Here is a 17,904-nt window from a genome sequence, read left to right as displayed (position 1 = left end):
GTGTACAACGACTCTGAATGCAACAAGGGACCCAGCTGAGCTGAATCCACCACATCCTGGCATGGTGCAGTTCAACATCCACGGCACGCTGGGTTGCCCTTTGGAGGTGATTTGTTGGAGGTTCCATTTGGCTAAGCTCCCAGCACATGGTAGCTTCTCCTAGCCAGGCCTCGGGGCTCTGCAAAACTGGGGCTGGATGTGTAATGGGAACTGGGTCCCTTCTGAGACATTCACTTCATTTTCCTTCTGGCCTGGAAATGCAGTGAAAATAGCCTTTGTCCCCAGGGTTGCATTCTCAGTGGGAGCTGTGGGTTGCTCTCTGAAAACAAGGCTGCTGCCTCTATTTAGGTGCCTAACTGATTCAGCAGGTTTACTTTAGGCCTCCAGACTGGAAAATGTTGGCCTCTGAACTTGGTTCGAGCAATGGGTGAAGGTTTCCAAAGATGGCTGGCTCCTCTCAGAATCAGGTTGTCTGGACCTAATAAAATGAGAAGGAATGGATAGCTCCTCCCTACAGATGAGTTGTTCAGTTCCCTTCCCGCCTCATGCACTGTCTCAGGTTTGGGGTTTGGTTACAAGGCATGGAGAGTGCTTCTAAAAAGAGAAAATGACAACTTGCACTGGTAGCCCTTTCCATCCAAGGATCACCAAGCTCTTCACAGGGGGGAAATTGAGGCACAGAGCAAATTGACTTACTGCAAGGTGACACAGCAAGTTGGTAGGACAGCTGAAAAGGGAATCCCTGGTCAAGTCTCCCAGCTCAGTAGAAATTTCATCTTTCTCAAATTCAATTCCTCTAATTCATCTTCCTCAAATTCAACTTCTAATTCGTGGCCAAAGGCCATGACACATACGGTATCTCCAAAAAAGTTGGTCCATGAGCCACCAGCTGTATTATGGCTGCTCTGCATTGCGTTGGGTACAGGACTGGCTTCCACATCTGTCTTCGGGCTGTGGGCCTGGCAACATTTCCATAAAGGTTTGATACCGTGGTTGCAGTGTGTCTATTGTAAACAGTTAATGGTTTTGATCGGAGTCTAAGCTGGGTTGGGTTTGACTGCAGTGTGGACAGAGCCTTAGTGTGTGTGGAATTAAATAAGCAAGGAGTTCCCATCTGCCCAATATGCTCTCAGCTGCAACCACATTGCTACCTAGGACTGAAATATCGAACAATAGGAGAAGGTTTGGCAAAATTCCATTTTTATTTTTTTCATAATTTTGATGGATAATATCATTGTTTATTTTTAAGTATTTTTTCCCATTTTTATCGATTTTCAATGTTCTCAGTTGTGGGAAATTATGGAGGGATGGTCAGATAATATGTATTTAATGACAGCAGAGGCTGAGATTCAAAAAAGTTAGTTTTATAACCCTTATGACACACATTGTTAACATCACCTGTCAGAATAGACAAAGTAAATATCCTCAAATCAAACTCTGACAAGTTCTCAAGCAACATTTGTGTTACTTTGCCTACCTCTACATTTCAATTATTGTTGCTGGAAATATTTTTTGTCAGTTTGCATGTGTACAGTGAAATCGACGTGTACCTGCCAAGCCTACGAATGAGCTGTGCTGACTTCACATGTTTTTTGAATCGTAGAATCATAGGACTGGAAGGGACCTTGAGAGGTTTTCTAGTCCAGTACCTTGCACCCCTGCATGTGTTTGAGTTGCTGGTATTTGGGCCTCCTATTGTGAGTGCTTGAGGTGTCTCCAAAGAATCAGATCTCTGCGCCAAGCCAAGATGGGGACCTGTCCCTATCCCATCCTTCCCAGTCACTGGTCTGTATTATCCTCAGAGCCCTGGCACACTTTACAAGTCCCTTCCCAGCACATTTTCAGCTCTTTTTTTTCTTTGGCAGCACATCCCCCACCTTCAATAATTTCTCCTGTAGCTCACGCGCCCAGCGCCAGGGTTAAGCCCTCAATTCTAGCAGACAAAGCCCCATACCTGGTGACGTTATTAGCAAAGAAACGTTCAAACAGAAACGAATAGAGAGTGGAGCCAAGCAAGCATCAAACGCACCAGGCCTGCAGGCTGTTTACATGCCCTTTGATTTAATTGATTAATTAATTAATTTGGGTCCAGTTTAATTTTCTCCCTTATTGAGCTTTGTGTCAGTATTACAAGTAGGGGCAAAGGCATCAGACCCAGTTTCCAGCCCACTGGAATATTGTGGGGTCAGCTTGAGCAGCAAATGCTCTATGGGGCCGTGTCCTAGGCAGAATAGAGCCTGGAAAAAGAGAAAGCTCAGAGGGGAGAGGAAGGATGGTTTTGTGGAGAAGGCATTGGGCTGGCCCTCAGCAGATCAGAGATCTATTCCTGGCTCTGCCATAAACTCCCTGTTGGCCCCTAGGCAGGTCACTTAGGCCCAGGCCATCAAAGGTATTTAGGCACATCACTCCCATGGATTTACAAGGATCCTTGACATCTCCAGAGAAATGCTTTCAAGCCACAGTGCTGGTGGAATCCAAACCCAAAGTTGCCACTGGAAAAATTAATTAAATCGCCAGTTGATTGCAATGGGAGTTAGGTGTCTTTGACAACCTTAGTCTGTCCCTTTGTCCCCCAGTCTGTAAAACAGGGCTTATGCTGCTTATTAGTTGGGGGAGGACACATTCATGAGTGTCTGTGAGGTTCTGTGACACTGCGGGGGTGAATGTAGATACGGGTAGCAGGAGGCCAGCAGAAAATGGAGCAGAGAGAAAACAAGGATGAGAGAAACCAACAAAAATGCAACCTAACTAGCAGGTATTTACTGCAGTAACGGACCCCCACGTGTCAGCCCAGCTTGCGTGGGAGGAGTTCCCCAGCCTCTAATACAGCATTCTCTTTAGCTAGAACAAACATGATTTAAAAATTGAATCAGCTGGGGGAGAAAAACCAACCACATGGGTTTAAAATACAGGCCGTGGAAGGTCACGTATTCCAAGGCAGAGCAGAGCTGGAGATGGTCATAAAGCCTTGAGCTCTTCCACCCCCTTCACTGTGGTACTTGCACCTGGAGCAACCACATTGGCTGGCAGCATGTGGGTGGATAGAAGGCTCCCAGTCTGATGTGAAAGCACTTTGCACTAGTGCGCTTGACAATGCCAGGTGCAGAGCAGCCGAGAATCAGGCGCAAAGTCTTTCCCTTCCTCCCCCCAGCCTAAACAGGTGTTTGCTGAAAAGCTTTAAAAACAGTTTTAGAGCCCAGATCATGCCCTTGATCCAAAACCCATGTACACTGATGGGCATTTTGCATCAGACTTTCTGTAGGAACCAATTGAGCATGCCCTCAGGGTGGTGCTTGGCACCAGATGTACTCACGGGATCAGATGTACTCATGGGATCTGAATGCAACCTTGCCTGCATTCACCATTGGAAAAATGAATTAGAGTCAGACTGCCAGAAGCTTCCTCCCTGTCCACAGAGATAGGACCATGGGAGTTGGCTGCCTCTGGTGAAGTCCCCACTAGAGAATGGAGTTGTTAATTCATCATCTAATGAACCTGCATTCGGTTCCCACAGGGAGATGCATTCATTTCTTTCTAGCTGTGCCCTTGCACTCCCACCCCCCCTCCACACACACACACAGTGGATGGCCTTCTTTTGAAACTGCTGCAGCTCCCTGCTCTGTGCAACATGCCATCTGGGCTAGGGCTAAATCCTCTCCTTGGTGGGAAAGCACAAAACTCATTATTGCTAATGAAAGCTGCTCCCACAGTGAGGAACTGGGAGAGCATACAACAGAGCGCGATCTCCGCTCTGAGTATGGTGCAACGTGACCTGTTTGATTCTGGACAGCCTCCCTCCTATCCCCCCACACATAGGCCCTGTCACCAATTAGTGGATAGCATGCCATGTTGGTACAGGGCATTGGAAGTACATGTGGAGTTAATCTGGTACTCTGAGAGTCACAGCAGCACAGTCTAGAGAATAGGGGAGTGCTGGGCAAGCTGTCTCCACAGCTTTCCTCCAGCCCCAGCTGCTATTCCACTCTGGCCTCCCATTGCACTTCTATACTGACCAAGTGCTCTTTCAGTCCTAGATCCCTTATATGGCTCTCCTAGTGCCCCCTGCAGTTCTTCCTGCTATTCCAGCCTTGCTAATACACCTCGGTCCTTACCAGCTGCAGCACCCTCTGCTATCCCAGTATGGGCCTCCTACAGCTCTGACAGTGCACCTGCAACAAACCAGCGAGTTCTAGCCTGATCTTCTCCTGACCTCACGCTGCTGGAGGGGAACAACCAGACACATTTTCACTTGTCAATCTGAAGTCGCTTATCCTCAGGTGAAAGGCTAGTGCAGTAACACCTTTTTAATACCTAGGGGAGGTATCTCGCTTTGCCCATTCTGGCTGACAGAGAGGTAGTGTGCCTAGTAGGCTGGGATGCAGGGGACCTGGGCTCTATTCCCAGCTCTGCCAATGACCTGTTGAATGATCTTGGGCACATCACTTCTCCTCTGTGCCTCAGTTTCCCCTCCCATTCTTTGTCTCATTTACTTAGCTTATAAACTCTTCTTCAGGGCAAGGACTGTTTCTCTTACCATGTGTCTGTACAGTGCCCAGTGGGGTGTTGTAATAAAGATACCTTGCAGTGATGTAACCATTGGGGTGGGGGAAGCAGGTATTATGCTCATTTTACAGATGGGAAAACTGAGCCACAGATTGGTTAACAAACTTGCCCAAGGCCATGCAGTGAGTTTGTAGCAGCATAAAGAACAGAATCCAGGTCTCTTGACTCCTAATCTCATCCTTTAATAACTAAACAATATTTCCTCCCTATTTTAATGACCAAATAATCTGGCAAGTGCTTCCTGTACAATAAAAGTACTTTATTTAAAGTCTGGGTGCAAATGAAATGAGACAGTCATTGGCACCCTGATGCAATGTCATGGCACCCCTGAAAGGATAGTGTCACAGGGTCACTTTATGGCTTAAAACATCACCAAGATGCTGCAAAAAAAATTATAAGAATGGGGGTGGGAGGAGGAGATAGTATTTAAGAAGATTTATTCTGCATATGTTCCAAATCAGAGACTCTGCTGAACTAGACTCAGGGGACAGGACATCCTCTGGGAAATAAACTTGCCCTCCTGTGTTTGAAAATTCAGTAGCCATAAGAAAGATTTTATTGTAGCACCTTTCATCCCAAAGTGCTTTACTCACAGTATCTGCAGGAATTGCTCCCTGAACACTGTAATGCAGCTACCTCTGGGGTGTAACATACTAGCTAGTCACAGTCAGCAATATTCAAACCTACAAGGTTTTAGGAGCAAGCAATGAAGAATCTCCAGTGGGATCTAGAAGGGGATTTTCAACATGACCCAGAATGCTACTTAGCCAGGGGTTATTGGCCCTACTGCTGCAATAAATGCCAGGCCATTGTTTGCAACCAGAGCCTCTCAAATATGGATATTAACGGCTGTCCTTCGGGGTAGGATTTGGATGGTTTTCATAAGAGGATGCTCACATTCAACCTCTTGCAGACGCAGTTCATCTGGCCTAATAATAAAATGGATTTCAAAAGGGATTCTTTATTGAGTCTGCATGTCTACACTGTGGGTATGTCTACACTGCAATTTAATACCCGCAGCTGGCTTGTGTCCTGGGCTCTGGGCTCCAGGACCCCGCGAGGGAGAAGTTTGCGGACGATACAAGTGCTTGCAAGTGCTATGGAGGATAGGATTAACATTGAAAATGATCTGGACAAACTGATGAAATGATCTGAAGTCAATAGGATGAAAATTCAATAAGGACAAATGCAAAGCACTCCACTTGGGAAGGAACAATCAGTTGCACGCATACCAAATGGAAAATGACTACCTAGGAAGGAGTACTGTGGAAAGGGATCTGGGGGTCATAGTGGCTTACAAGCTAAATATAAGTCAACAGTGTAACACTGTTGCAAAAAAAGCAAACCTCATTCTGGGATGCATTAGCAGGAGTGTTGTAAGCAAGACATAAGAAGTAATTCTTCTGCTCATTTCTACTCTGATAAGGCCTCAACTGGAGTATTGTGTCCAGTTCTAGGCGCCACATTTCAGGAAAGATGTGGACAAATTGGAGAAAGTCCCGAGAAGAGCAACAAAAATGATTATAGGTCTAGAAAACAGGACCTATGAGGGAAGATTGGAAAAAAAAATTGGGTTTGTTTAGTCTGGAGAAGAGAAGACTAAGGGGGGGGGACATAACAGTTTTCAAATACGTAAAAGATTGGCCTGGGCTGACCCTATACGGAGCAGAAATAGCACCAGATAAAGTTTAAAAGAAAGAACTGATTTCACTTTCCTTCCTGAATGAAATCATTCACAGACAGAGGCTGGCAGCCATCAGCCTCTGCAGTGCCAAAGAAATGAAATGACCCTACTCTTGCTCCAAAGAGCACATGGACCAAAACTACCCATCTGTGCCAGGGCCAGGGAAACATTTCTCTTCCCTGAGCACCAATCCAACCAGGGAGTGCAGCAAGATTCCAGCTGCTGGCCCACAAACCTTTGCTGCAAGCGCTTCCTTTGTGATTAGGCCTTGCTGTTTATTCCTCATGGAAATGAAAAGAGCAGTTTATCACATCTGCCTGGCAGGCAGAAAGTCATCGAGCAAGTGAGAGGGAAAGAGAGAGAGAGACTGTACCAGCCAGTTGGACAAAGCTATGAGAATCAGCAAGGTAATAGAGGTATTTATTAAGGGAGAGAGGAAATTTATATGCCACTCCTGCTTTTTCTGCTTTCAGCCACTGCCAAGGGGAGAGAGGCAGCAGGCAACTCATACAGGTAATAGTCAGGAGTTTGTTTTCTACCCATTTGTCAGTCTGGGGAACATGAAAAATAAAGTAGATCCTGATAAACGAGAAATAAATTGCACAGAACTGGTTTGTGCATGTCTCCATGTAGTCCACCCAAAGCCACAAACAACCCAGATTCATGGGAAACTCAGCCCTGTCATGATTATTACTGTTTATTACTTGCATTGACATCATGCCTATAAACCCCAATCTGGGATCAGGACCTCATTGTGTTAGGGGCTGTATACACACGACCACAATGCACAGAAGATAAAAATCTACTACCACTACCAGTTAGTGGAGTTACTCCATTAACTTAAGTGGGTTGAGGCTCATCTTGAAGGTCCTGGATTCAGTATCACAGTCACAAACGTGGGCCTTGGTGCTGCTCAGTTTGGGCACCCCTGCACCAAGGTCCAGCATGCCGTAATAGAATAGAGGAGATAATTCCAACCTCTTCCCACAGTGACTCTCCTCTGAGCTGCTTTTGCCATGGAGTTGCCCGGCAATCCCAGGGCTCATTGTTGAGTGTGTATAGGAGCAGTAGGCACTGGGACCAGCTGCCTGGACACCTACAACACAGTGAGTGAGTCTAAATAATGCAAGCAGCTGGAGACAGCTGCTAGTAGTAGGCGGTGGCTGCAAAGCTGCAATTTAATGTCGCTGGAGTGGTTTAGCGTCTGTAAAACCACAGTTTGGGTGTAAGAATCAAAAAGAAATGTATTCAACACTTGGTTGGCCCTGGAGGGGAAAAAAGCATTAAAATGGCAAGAGATTTATCATGTTGGGATCAGTAAACTGTGAGCAGATACCAGGGGAGGGAGGGAGAGAACGGAGGGGGCGGGGGATGAAAGGGAGAGGGAGAACAGAGGGAGGGGAGGAGAGCAGGGGAAAAGGCAGAGGGAGAAATGAGACAGAAGATGGAGAGAAAATGAAACAAAGAGAGAGAGAATGTGTGTAGGGGGGAGGGAGCAGAGGGGCAGAGATACTATAGACAGAGCAGGTGAGAGAGGAGATAGGTGTGGGGGAATAGAGAGACTGGCACTGGCAGATCGAACAGGTGAGAGAGGGAACAGGCAAAGAACAGGGGGAGAGGTCAGGGAGCAGGCTGGGGAGGCAGGAGCCAGACATCGAAGACTAGAGAGACAGCAGGGGAAGGGCTGGAGGGAGGAAGGAGAGGAACTGAAGGCTGGCAGGAGCAGATTGGCACTGGATTATGAATCTGCTCCGAACCATTGGAGACGCCTGATGTTTACAAGGGTTTTAAAAGCCCAAGACATAAACAGACCTCTTCTTATTTCTGAAATTACAGGGGGAGCTGCAGCAAAGCGATCAATGCGGATGGAACAGAGAGCAGGAGAGTTACAGGGCCCTAGGCGGGCTGGGCACTTAACCTAAGCGGAATAAACCTGTGGTCAGGCCCAGAGCAATGACTGTTCTTTGCAGTGCAGTGGTAATGACATTGCAGCTCCCCGCAGCTTTTCAGGGATTATCCCTGGGGCAGCCCCGCCTTTATTCTCAGGAGTTTGCTAGGTCTGAATCATTCAGGCAATCACAGCATGCCTGCATTCACAGCCGGCATCAGACCCTCTCATACGTACTCACTGACCCTGCCCAGTGTCTCAGCTGCACTAGAGCCAGTGTGGGAAGGAGCATTGGAAATGCCTGATTCTCTCTTGCATTGCATGCTGTACTATTATTTACACATTGCTGTCAACTGTCAGGATTTTATTACAAGTCTTAAAATACTTGGTGTCTTTCTTAAAGTCCCAGCTCCTGGAATCATGGGATTCGGTAATAATCCCATCTTTCATTTCAAAATGAAAAGTTGCTTATGGTTGCAGAGAAAAGCTTGAAAAAAGAACTCAAGTGGACCCTAGAAGATCAGAATGCAAATAAAAAAACATTTTTTTTTAATTCATGATTTTAAAACCAGTCTCTCGATTTCTGAACGCTTGGGGTTAGCAATACTCTTTACACACTGGGTGTAAAATGCTACCACATCAACTTTCTCCTTTCACATCATTGGCAGCATTTTAAACCCATTGTGTATGGGTGCAATCCAGGGCACGGGGTGCAAGGCAGGAGAGAATTGTGGAATACCGATGGGCTCAGAAGAATTTTGATTGGGAAATGTCGATTTCACCCTACACACAATCGGACTAAAAATATTTCCATCAGTGGTGATCAAAATTTACAGATAGGCAAAGTAAGGAAAATGCTGGTTTGGGAACATATTGTGTCCCACCCTCATGTGTATTGATGTCTGCATTAATGGAGCTGGAGCAGAGGCACCATTTAAATAGCTTTAACTTTTTGAATCGCAGCCTCTACTGTCATTAAATTACTGCATTTTTTCACCCCCATAATTTCCCCACAATGGTGAAAATTTAAATGCATAAAACTAGAAAAAAATGCTTAAAACCCATAATTTCACGCAACTGTGACAATTTAAATTGATGCAAATATTAAAAAGGCTAAAAAGTAAATGGGTTGTCTGTTGAAATGGTAAAAAATAGAGAAAATTGAATTCTGCCAAGGCTATGTATTGAAGACTGTGTTAAAATTACAAACTTTAACTTGAAGCATAAGGAGTTTCCTGGGCCTGCTTTCAGGCTAGCGACTCTGTAGGGAAGCATGTGATTTCAGCAGTCAGCCTGCCGGGAGCCAGCCGAGAGCAAGGTGGACTGAGCTGTGTCTCTCTGCCTTAGAAAACAGCCTGCTTTGTGTCTCTCTGGTTTTGGTTCTTGTGTGTTAAGGTTCTGGATTCTAAGAAATAAAGTAAGGGTTACATTGCAACTTTCCAAGAGTGGTATTTTATGTTTGTATGTAACTTCTGGGCTTGCACACCATGAATGTAACAAGAATCAGGCCCCAACTGAGGGGTTCATAAGATTTGTGTTTTACAGTCACCTAGAGGCCCCAACTAAGATTGTGGCCCTATAGTGCTGTATAGAAATGGAGTGAGAGATAGTCCCTGATATGAAGAGCTTGTAGTCTGAATAGACAACGGAAGAAGGATCCCCATTTTACAGGGGGGATATGAGGTGCGGAGAGACTAAGTGATATGCCACAGGTCCCACAGAGTCTGAATTGAACCCCGGTTTCCCAAATCCCTCCAGTGCCTTTACTTGCTAGGAGAAGGCCTTCCTCCTCTTATCAAGAAGGAAAAAATGGACTCCCACTGGCTTGACTAGTTTAGCTAAAGATCTTGGAGATTTTGGGAGAAAAGCACCAGGGAGTCAAGGAAAGTATTAAGTGCTAATAATTCTATCTTTTTATTTTCAGTTATCCACCTACATGAAAGAGGCTTTTTTTTGCTGATGCTTTCCTGCTGGGAGCTGAATGCTGCTTGAATCGTCCTTCCGGGGTGACGTGTAAATAGAAGTAAGGCACTGCCTTCTGAAGCTCTCTGTTGGAGTTGATGTGACATAAGGAGCGCAGATGGACGCATCGGGGGAGGGCTGGGAGCATCTCTGGAGGAACCCAGGCATGCCTGTGTGTCACATCCCCTCAGCCCTGCAAAATGGCATGCGCACAGGTATTTGCTGTTAGCAGTTAAACAGGTGTCATGCTAGAGATGCACCTGGTGTCCCCTCCCAGACATATGTACATGCCATCAGGTTCAGAGCCAAACTTCCCCAGAGTTCAGATCTGGCCTGTCTAGTTGTATTGGCAACAAAGAAAACTAGGCTTTAATAAAAGACTAAGAGTCCCTTCTGGGCCCCACAATGACTAGCCCCTCCTAACCCAGTCTGGAGGTGTCTCCTGCCAGCCCCTGTGGCTTGCCTGGCCGTGCCAGCTCTTCCCCTGCTGCCGACTGCTCAGCCATTCTTTAGGGATCTTTGGGAACATCCATTGGCAGCTACAAAAAGAAAAGGAGTACTTGTGGCACCTTAGAGACTAACAAATTTATTAGAGCATAAGCTTTCGTGAGCTACAGCTCACTTCATCGGATGCATTCACCCCAAACACATTCAGCTACAAGGGGCCTGGGCAGCTGCAGACCTGAGCAGGGAGTTTGCTCTCCTTGGTGAGGCCTTTGCAAAAGACCTGCCATGGGCACCACGTTCCCTAACTAACCTCAGGCTAGACAGAGACTGTACTCTCAGCCCATAATAGGAGCAATCAGGGACTGAGAGTCATAATTCCCTTCCTGGTTCCCTGTCACATGCCCTTGCTCCTTCTGGCTGGTATGTTGGGAGCGGAGGCAAGGCTCCACCCATCCTTGCCTACCCATCTGCAGGCAGAGGCTGTCCTCCCATGCCTACATGCTGTGCCCCACTCAGGGTAGTTAGGGGACACACTGGGGAAAGTCACAGTCTTGCCCTGACTTAGAAGCTTGCTTTGCACCTTGTAAAAGGTTTCACTCAGTGCAGGAGCGCCACCTTGTGGCTGGGTTTGTGAATTAGCTTTTGCCCCATCTGGTACCCCCTTCCTTCAGGTTTCAGAGTAGCAGCCGTGTTAGTCTGTATTCGCAAAAAGAACAGGAGGACTTGTGGCACCTTAGAGACTAACAAATTTATTGAGCATAAGCTTTCGTGAGCTACAGCTCACTTCCTTCAAAAAGAAAAGGAGTACTTGTGGCACCTTAGAAACTAACAAATTTATTTGAGCATAAGCTTTCGTGAGCTACAGCTCACTTCATCCGATGCAGTGATGAAGATGCATCGGATGAAGTGAGCTGTAGCTCACAATAGCTTAGGCTCAAATAAATTTCTTAGTCTCTAAGGTGCCACAAGTCCTCCTTTTCTTTTTGCGAATACAGACTAACACGGCTGCTACTCTGAAACCTGTCACTTCCTTCAGTTACTCATGCTGTGACCCCTCTCTCTCTCTCCTCCCCCTCTCCTCGTCTTGGGGTGCTTCCTCTTTGTGACTCGCCCCTCTGGCCAGATAAAGTGCCACAGATAACAGTCAGGTGCCGGTAGAAAAGGTCTTCAGCCCCAGCTCAGGGCCCCATGGTCCGTGAACCTTCTTGGCTTTATGCCACCTTCCCAGGAGCTGGAATGGGGAACCCGGTCCTCCCTCTACACTGGGTTCCTATAACCAGCAACCCAAGTCTGCACAGTCCCACTCCTTGCTGCTGCTTCCCTCAGCTTCTTCCTACCCAGCCTTTCTTCCCCACAATTTCTCTGCGTTGACTCTTCTTTCAGGGCTAGGATCCGGGCTTATTCTCCCCCTGGGTTTCCTCCTCACAACCTCCCAGAGGATTACCGCAGACTCCCTCCCAGCAATGCTTTCCTGCTACAAACGTCCTCTCTTTATAATAACCAGCCTGCTCCTGCCCAGCTGGGCTTTAAGGTCAGTAAAGCCTGGCTCTCCCTCTGGGCGTAGCCAGGTACCATAATTGGTCTCTTGGATCCACACTAAACCATTTAGTGCCCTGTGTTGGATGCACACCTCGTCATTCACCCCATCATTGCTGATCCACAATAAAGGCTATTGGCAGGCTGGGGAGAGCAGCAGAAATGCTCACTCAATTCCAATCTGCTCTACACTCCAGAAAAGCAATAGGAAAAAGTTTGCTGTCCTGAACTGATGCAAGAGCCCACTCTCCTGGGCTGGGATACGGTGTACTGCTGCTTACCTGGGAACTCGATTTGAAGGCAGAGTACTGCTTGAGTTGACCTGCCACCTTGTGGTGCTTGTGTAGCTGCTCAGTGTACTGTGTGATGCAATGACTGATGCGTCCTCACCAGCAGCATTGTTGCTGTGGGCTTAATGTATCTGAGGAGTCCACGTTTGTCCACCAGGATGTGTGTGTGTATCCCACGTCTAGCAATCTTCATTGCTTTTGACTTTGATTAGTATGCACCTTGGAGACATCATTTCACAATCTTTCCTGATCAAATTTTATTTGGATCTGGAGTGCATGTGTGTCTGAGCTCTTCAAAGCATGCAGGCTGCCGGACGTGAGCTGGACCTAGGTCCAAACACCCCCTCTTTTCCCTCTCTCATCCCTCCCCCAGACTCTGGTGAAGTTCTGTCTGGACCAGAGCTGATCGAGGATTTCTCAACAAAACATTTTTAATCAGGAAGGTTTCTTGGGTCCAGGATGGGAGACCCACCCCTGCATAACCAGTAGGCCAGCCCCCCACATCCCAGGTGAGCGCCCTAACTGTGGGGCTGTCGAGTCAGCCTCACTCCCTTTTGGGACCAATTACTATTTAATTATTTATACAAAGTGGAACGGCTCCCACAGGAGAAACTGAGATTGAGGAAGAGACTCTCTAGCCCCATGGGTAGAGGACTCACCTGGGGTGTGCCAGGTTCATGGCCCTGCTCTGAATCAGTCCTCGGTTTCCCACGCACCCAGTGAGGGCCATAACCACTGGGTTATTAGCTATTCTGGGGTAGTGTCACAGTCTCTCTCTCTGTTTTTTCCTGAAAAATTTGGAAAGGTCCTGCTTACGTCTTGATGCAGGTATCAACACAGCCGAACTTTGCAGAAAAACAGAATTCTTGCTTTCCAGCCAGCCCTAGTCTGGACCCAAACTTCAGATGACTGAATTCCCCTTGTTCCTAGCTTCCCTGCTGCAGCTAACCCTGCACTCATTCTACACATAGAACTTTATAGCCTGATTTCCCCCTCAATATTCCATTGGTGTCATTGGAGTTGACTCCTGGTGCAAGTGAGAGGAGGATTAGACCCTTGACATCCAGGGCTATAAATCTTTTATCAGCACTGAACTGAATATAGCTCTTACCCCAAGGGAATCTCCTTCTACTGGATTGTCTGAATGACGGACAGGCCAGCTGCTCCCTGAGGGTGAATTCCACCTCCTGGCACTCTCCTGCCTATCTGGTTACCATATGACAGGCCTTGTAGCACATCAAAGCAGGGGTGACACCAGCTTTGATGGGTAGGAGGCTTCTTCCCCATTCAGCATGATGGGGAAAGAGGTTGTCTGAGGTCAGTTATAAACATTTGATGCCCTGCAGCTGCCTGTTGTTGATGTACAAACTACCAGCCTGGGGGCGGGGGATTCATTATCCTCTTCCCACTGCTTCAAGGTGCTGCCAGATGGGTTCTCCCAAAGGGGCCATTTAGGAGGCAGAAAGAGATGAATAGGATGGTGCCATAGACACAACATTGCTAACCTTGCGGCATCCCGGGGATGCCACTTCTGCCTTCAAACAAGTTAAAACCTCAACGTTGTGGGCAATCGGAGGGAAAAAATGTCCCAGCCCACACAAATCCATCATCAAATAAGGGACAGATGCTGTACATCACGGGGCACCAATATAGCCAGCTCTACATCATCATTAGCCATGGTGCAAGAGGAATGAGACAGGAGAGAAGAGACAGTTTCACAAGAAGGATGGAGGAGGCACTCAGCTGCTCTGTCTTGCTTGTGTGGCATTGGCATGCTCTCCCCACATTGATCCTCTGGGTCCCAACTCTGAGCTGCAGATGCAAATCAAGTGCAATGCCACTGAAGACAATGGGATTGCACTGGTATATGGGAAGGCTGGGCACTGTGGAAAACCCTCAGACCTCTAGGAACTGTCTCCTATGTCCTGTCCTTTGCCCCCTGCGGAGCTGCTCTGCTCCATAAGGATACAACAAGTATATGTAATCAGCTGAGTTTTGTAGCAAGGGAGATTCAGGTTAGGTATAAAGAAAAACTTTTGACTATAAGGACAGTTAAGATCAGGGGTGCTGGAATAATTTGTATGGGGGGGGGGGCTGAGAGCCATTAAATCAAAGTGTAAACCCTGTATAGGATGGAAACCACTTCAAGCCAGGGGATGCGGCAGCACCCCCAGCACCCATGGTTAGCTCTGGAACTGGGGTTACCAAGGGAGGTTGTGGAATCCCTGTCATTGGAGGGTTTTAAGAACAGGTTAGTCAAATACCTGCTAGGGATGGACTAGATAATACTTAGTCCTGCCTCAGTGCAGGGGACTGGACTAGATGGCCTATCAAGGTCCCTCCCAGTCCTACATTTCCATGATTGTAATTCACGCACTGATTTACCTCTGTAGACTGGAGCTGGTTGTTTCAAGCTCATCTCTGAATGCTCTGGAAGCCACAAAGGGCACAATTTGGCTCTTCAGCCTCCAGAAAGTGTTCCATGTGGAAATTCTCTCTAGGCCTCGCCTCCCCCAAGCCCTTCCCCATCTCCCCAGTCTCCTTATGGCAGAGTGAACTGGAGAAGCCCAGTGCCCTTTCCTGTTGAATCCAACAAGGAAGTTGGACCAATTCCCCGGGTGGGTCCATCCCTGCCCACTTGCCCTTGTGACTATTTGTTAATTGCAAGAGACCTATTCCACTTGAAGGACCATGAATAAAAGACAGTAGCTAATGACTAAGGGCTGGGAACCATAGTCTCTAGTTAAGCAAAACTCCCACTGACTTCAATGGGAGTTTTGCCTGCCAACGAACTGCAGGGTGGAACACTAAATTACACCCAGAGACAGTCGCTTTCTCCTTTGGTTATGCTTGCTGTTAAACATGTTTTCCCCTACCTCCCCTTCTCCTCTTCAAAACACTTTGTGCCAAATGACTCCACATATCCTGCAGGCAACCCCTCCCAGTCCCTGCTCTCCCTGCCGGGAAAGTGGCTACCTCTTGGATAAGGGATTGTGGTCCCGAAGACTCACACCTTGTCTTCCCCCCACCTCCCACCCGCCACTTCTCTCCCTGCACACATTGTTATGGCGATCCACACACTCTTCTATCATTGTAACTTTTATTTTAGGCTGCGTGTGTCTGTTCAGGCAGTGTCCCGGCGTGGGTGTCTTTGAATCAATGGCGTGCCATCTTGCATCTGTGTATGTACCTGTGTCGGCGATGGGTTTGTGTCTGGTGGTGGAATGTCTGTGTCTCAGGGTGTCATCTCTGTACCTGTTGTGTGTTACGGATCTGTGTGTGCATGGGTGTGCACCTGCATCTCTGCATCTGCATGTGTCATCTGTGTGCCTGGCTTTCAGCGTTGTGTCACAGTGTGCGTATGTGTCTGGTGGATCAGTGCTGGGTCATGCCAGGCATGTATCCATGGTGTCTTTGGCGGGGAGGAGTGCATGTGTGTGAATCAGTGGTGTCGTGTGTTTGTGTATGTGTGTGAGAGAGAGAGAGAGACTAAGAAGCAGTGCTGTGTACATTGGGAATTGGTGTCTTGGGAGGGTGTTTCGGTGCATGTGTGTGTGGTGTTTCTGGAGGGGTGTTTGTGTTTGGTGTCTCTGGAGATTGTCCGTGTGTGTGCAGTGTCTCTGGTGGGGGGTGCCTCTGTGTACTTATGTGTGTGTGTGTGGTGTCGGCTGTTGCAAACCTTCCAAGTGATTTGTGCCTCTGACAGGTTGAATTGTGGGTAAAGTGCACTGCAAATGGGCAGCAAATTGGAAGTCTGGCTCCCCATGGAGAGGCCATCCATCACCTCTGCACAAGGCTGCAGTTGCCACCATTTGATCATCCCTCCCCAGATTACACAGAGTTCCTTTGGGTCCTCCCATAATTCACATCCTCCTGACTCGAGAGAGTGTTCCCCCAGCCACCCCAGCACTTAAATCTCCTCTGGAAGTGAGGCACTTTGTCACTCCCAGCCTTCACCCTTCCTGTCCCGCCAGCTCAGGAAGCATGGCCATAATACTTCAGGATCAGTGGCTTTGGATGAGTGATGGAGCAGGGATGGGAAATGATTACACGGGGGCAGGCTGACCCATTCATACTCCTAGCAGTTTACCTTCCCTGCATGGAGGGGCACCGGGAAACTGATGTGGCTGCAGTCAGCCTGGGACTCTCCAGGTGAGTCCATGCATATGCAGGTCATTCATGCACAAAAGCAACGAGGGGGCTGGCAGGGGAGGAAGGACACTCTGAGCCACAGAGCAAAGTCTCCAAAAACTACAATGCCCCTAAACCATGCCCGACAGCACCTCCTGCTGGGAGAGGCTGGGACTGGAACAGCCAGGAGCTCTCACAGCCAGTGTTCCTACACCATTCCTCATGGCATTGCCTGCTGGGAGAGACTGGGACCAGAGCTGCTGGGTGCTCCCCTCACGGCCAGTGCCCCTGCTGGGAGAGCAAGGCCTAGAATGACAATGAGCTGCCCATACACCATTCCCAATGGTGTCTCCTACTTCTGTTAAGTTGCTCTAATGTTGGCTCAGTGTATTCTGTGGTGAGAGAGACTAATACATAGTAAAATGTGGCCGCTAGGAACTGCAGGGGGAGGGCCGGGGGGCAGCATCCAGGGGGGAGGGCCAGGGGTCCACCATCACTGCAATTGTTTTGACTGTTTTACCGTGGCCCCTAAATTGGTTTGATCCAAATGGGGGTTTTGTTCTTGATGCTTATTAAACTCTAATCTCAATGCCATTCCTCATTGTTACAGCTGGACGCTGGCCAACATATTGAAACAGGAAGAAATGAAAAGATTTAGGAGGTGGCTGAAAGGCTCGGCGAATTAACCTCTGGGTGGAGAGAGCTGGAGTGACCTGACGTGAGTGAGAAACTATTTCAAGGCTTACCAAAAAAAAAAAAAAAAAAGGCCGATTATAAATTGTTCCCTTCTGACAGTGGAAGGTTTAGCAAACAGCAACCGGGATGAAAGTGAATGTGAGGGTAGGAATCTCCAGGAATGTGCCTGGAAGGGGTTCTCTGTAGGGACTGAACTTCTGGTTCTAAAGCACAAGCGTCAACAAGCTGAGCAAAAGGACCACGGGGGGTAGCTCGGAGGCAGTAGCAGACTCATAAAACCTCTATACTTAGTCTTGTCTCGAGAGCAGTGGTTCATTTTCAGGGCTCTTCTGGATTCTGCCCAGAAGCTTTAGACTTGAGCAGTACATCCACACTGCAGCCTCCTTTCGGCGGTGTGTAGCGTATACACGCTACGCACACCCCTAGCGTGGGACCGTCCCCACTCACGGGGTCCCAAAGCCCGGACCCAAACATCCACACCACAGTCTTACAGTCCCACAGCCCGAGCCCCACAAGCCTGTGTCAGCTGACATGAGCCAGCTGCAGGTGTTTAATTGCTGTGGAGACATACGCTTAGGGTGTGGCTATTCTGCACACTAAGGCTAGGTCTGTGGGACCTGGGCTTGTGGATGTGGTGTTCCCAAGCCCGGGCTTGAGCATCCACACTGCATTGTAAACCTGGGTTTGCAATTGCCGGTCCCGGGTAT

The 17,904-nt window shown here is 48.0% G+C and overlaps 1 long non-coding RNA gene across 1 annotated transcript in view; it reads left to right on the top strand.

Annotated features, from left to right (window-relative positions):
• Positions 1-17,688, top strand: part of LOC122457117 — a 58,828-nt gene extending 41,140 nt beyond the window's left edge. Inside the window, exons 2-3 of the long non-coding RNA XR_006276460.1 lie at positions 10,060-10,158; positions 17,112-17,688. This is a non-coding gene — a long non-coding RNA (uncharacterized LOC122457117). The remainder of the gene's footprint in view (positions 1-10,059; positions 10,159-17,111) is intronic.
• The last annotated feature ends 216 nt before the right edge of the window (positions 17,689-17,904 follow it).

Source organism: Dermochelys coriacea, chromosome 21 (genome assembly GCF_009764565.3).
Source record: "Dermochelys coriacea isolate rDerCor1 chromosome 21, rDerCor1.pri.v4, whole genome shotgun sequence".
Classification (NCBI taxonomy): Eukaryota; Metazoa; Chordata; order Testudines; family Dermochelyidae; genus Dermochelys; species Dermochelys coriacea.
The sequence above is the reverse complement of the archived record's forward strand: the minus strand, read 5'-3'. Positions and strand labels throughout refer to the sequence as shown.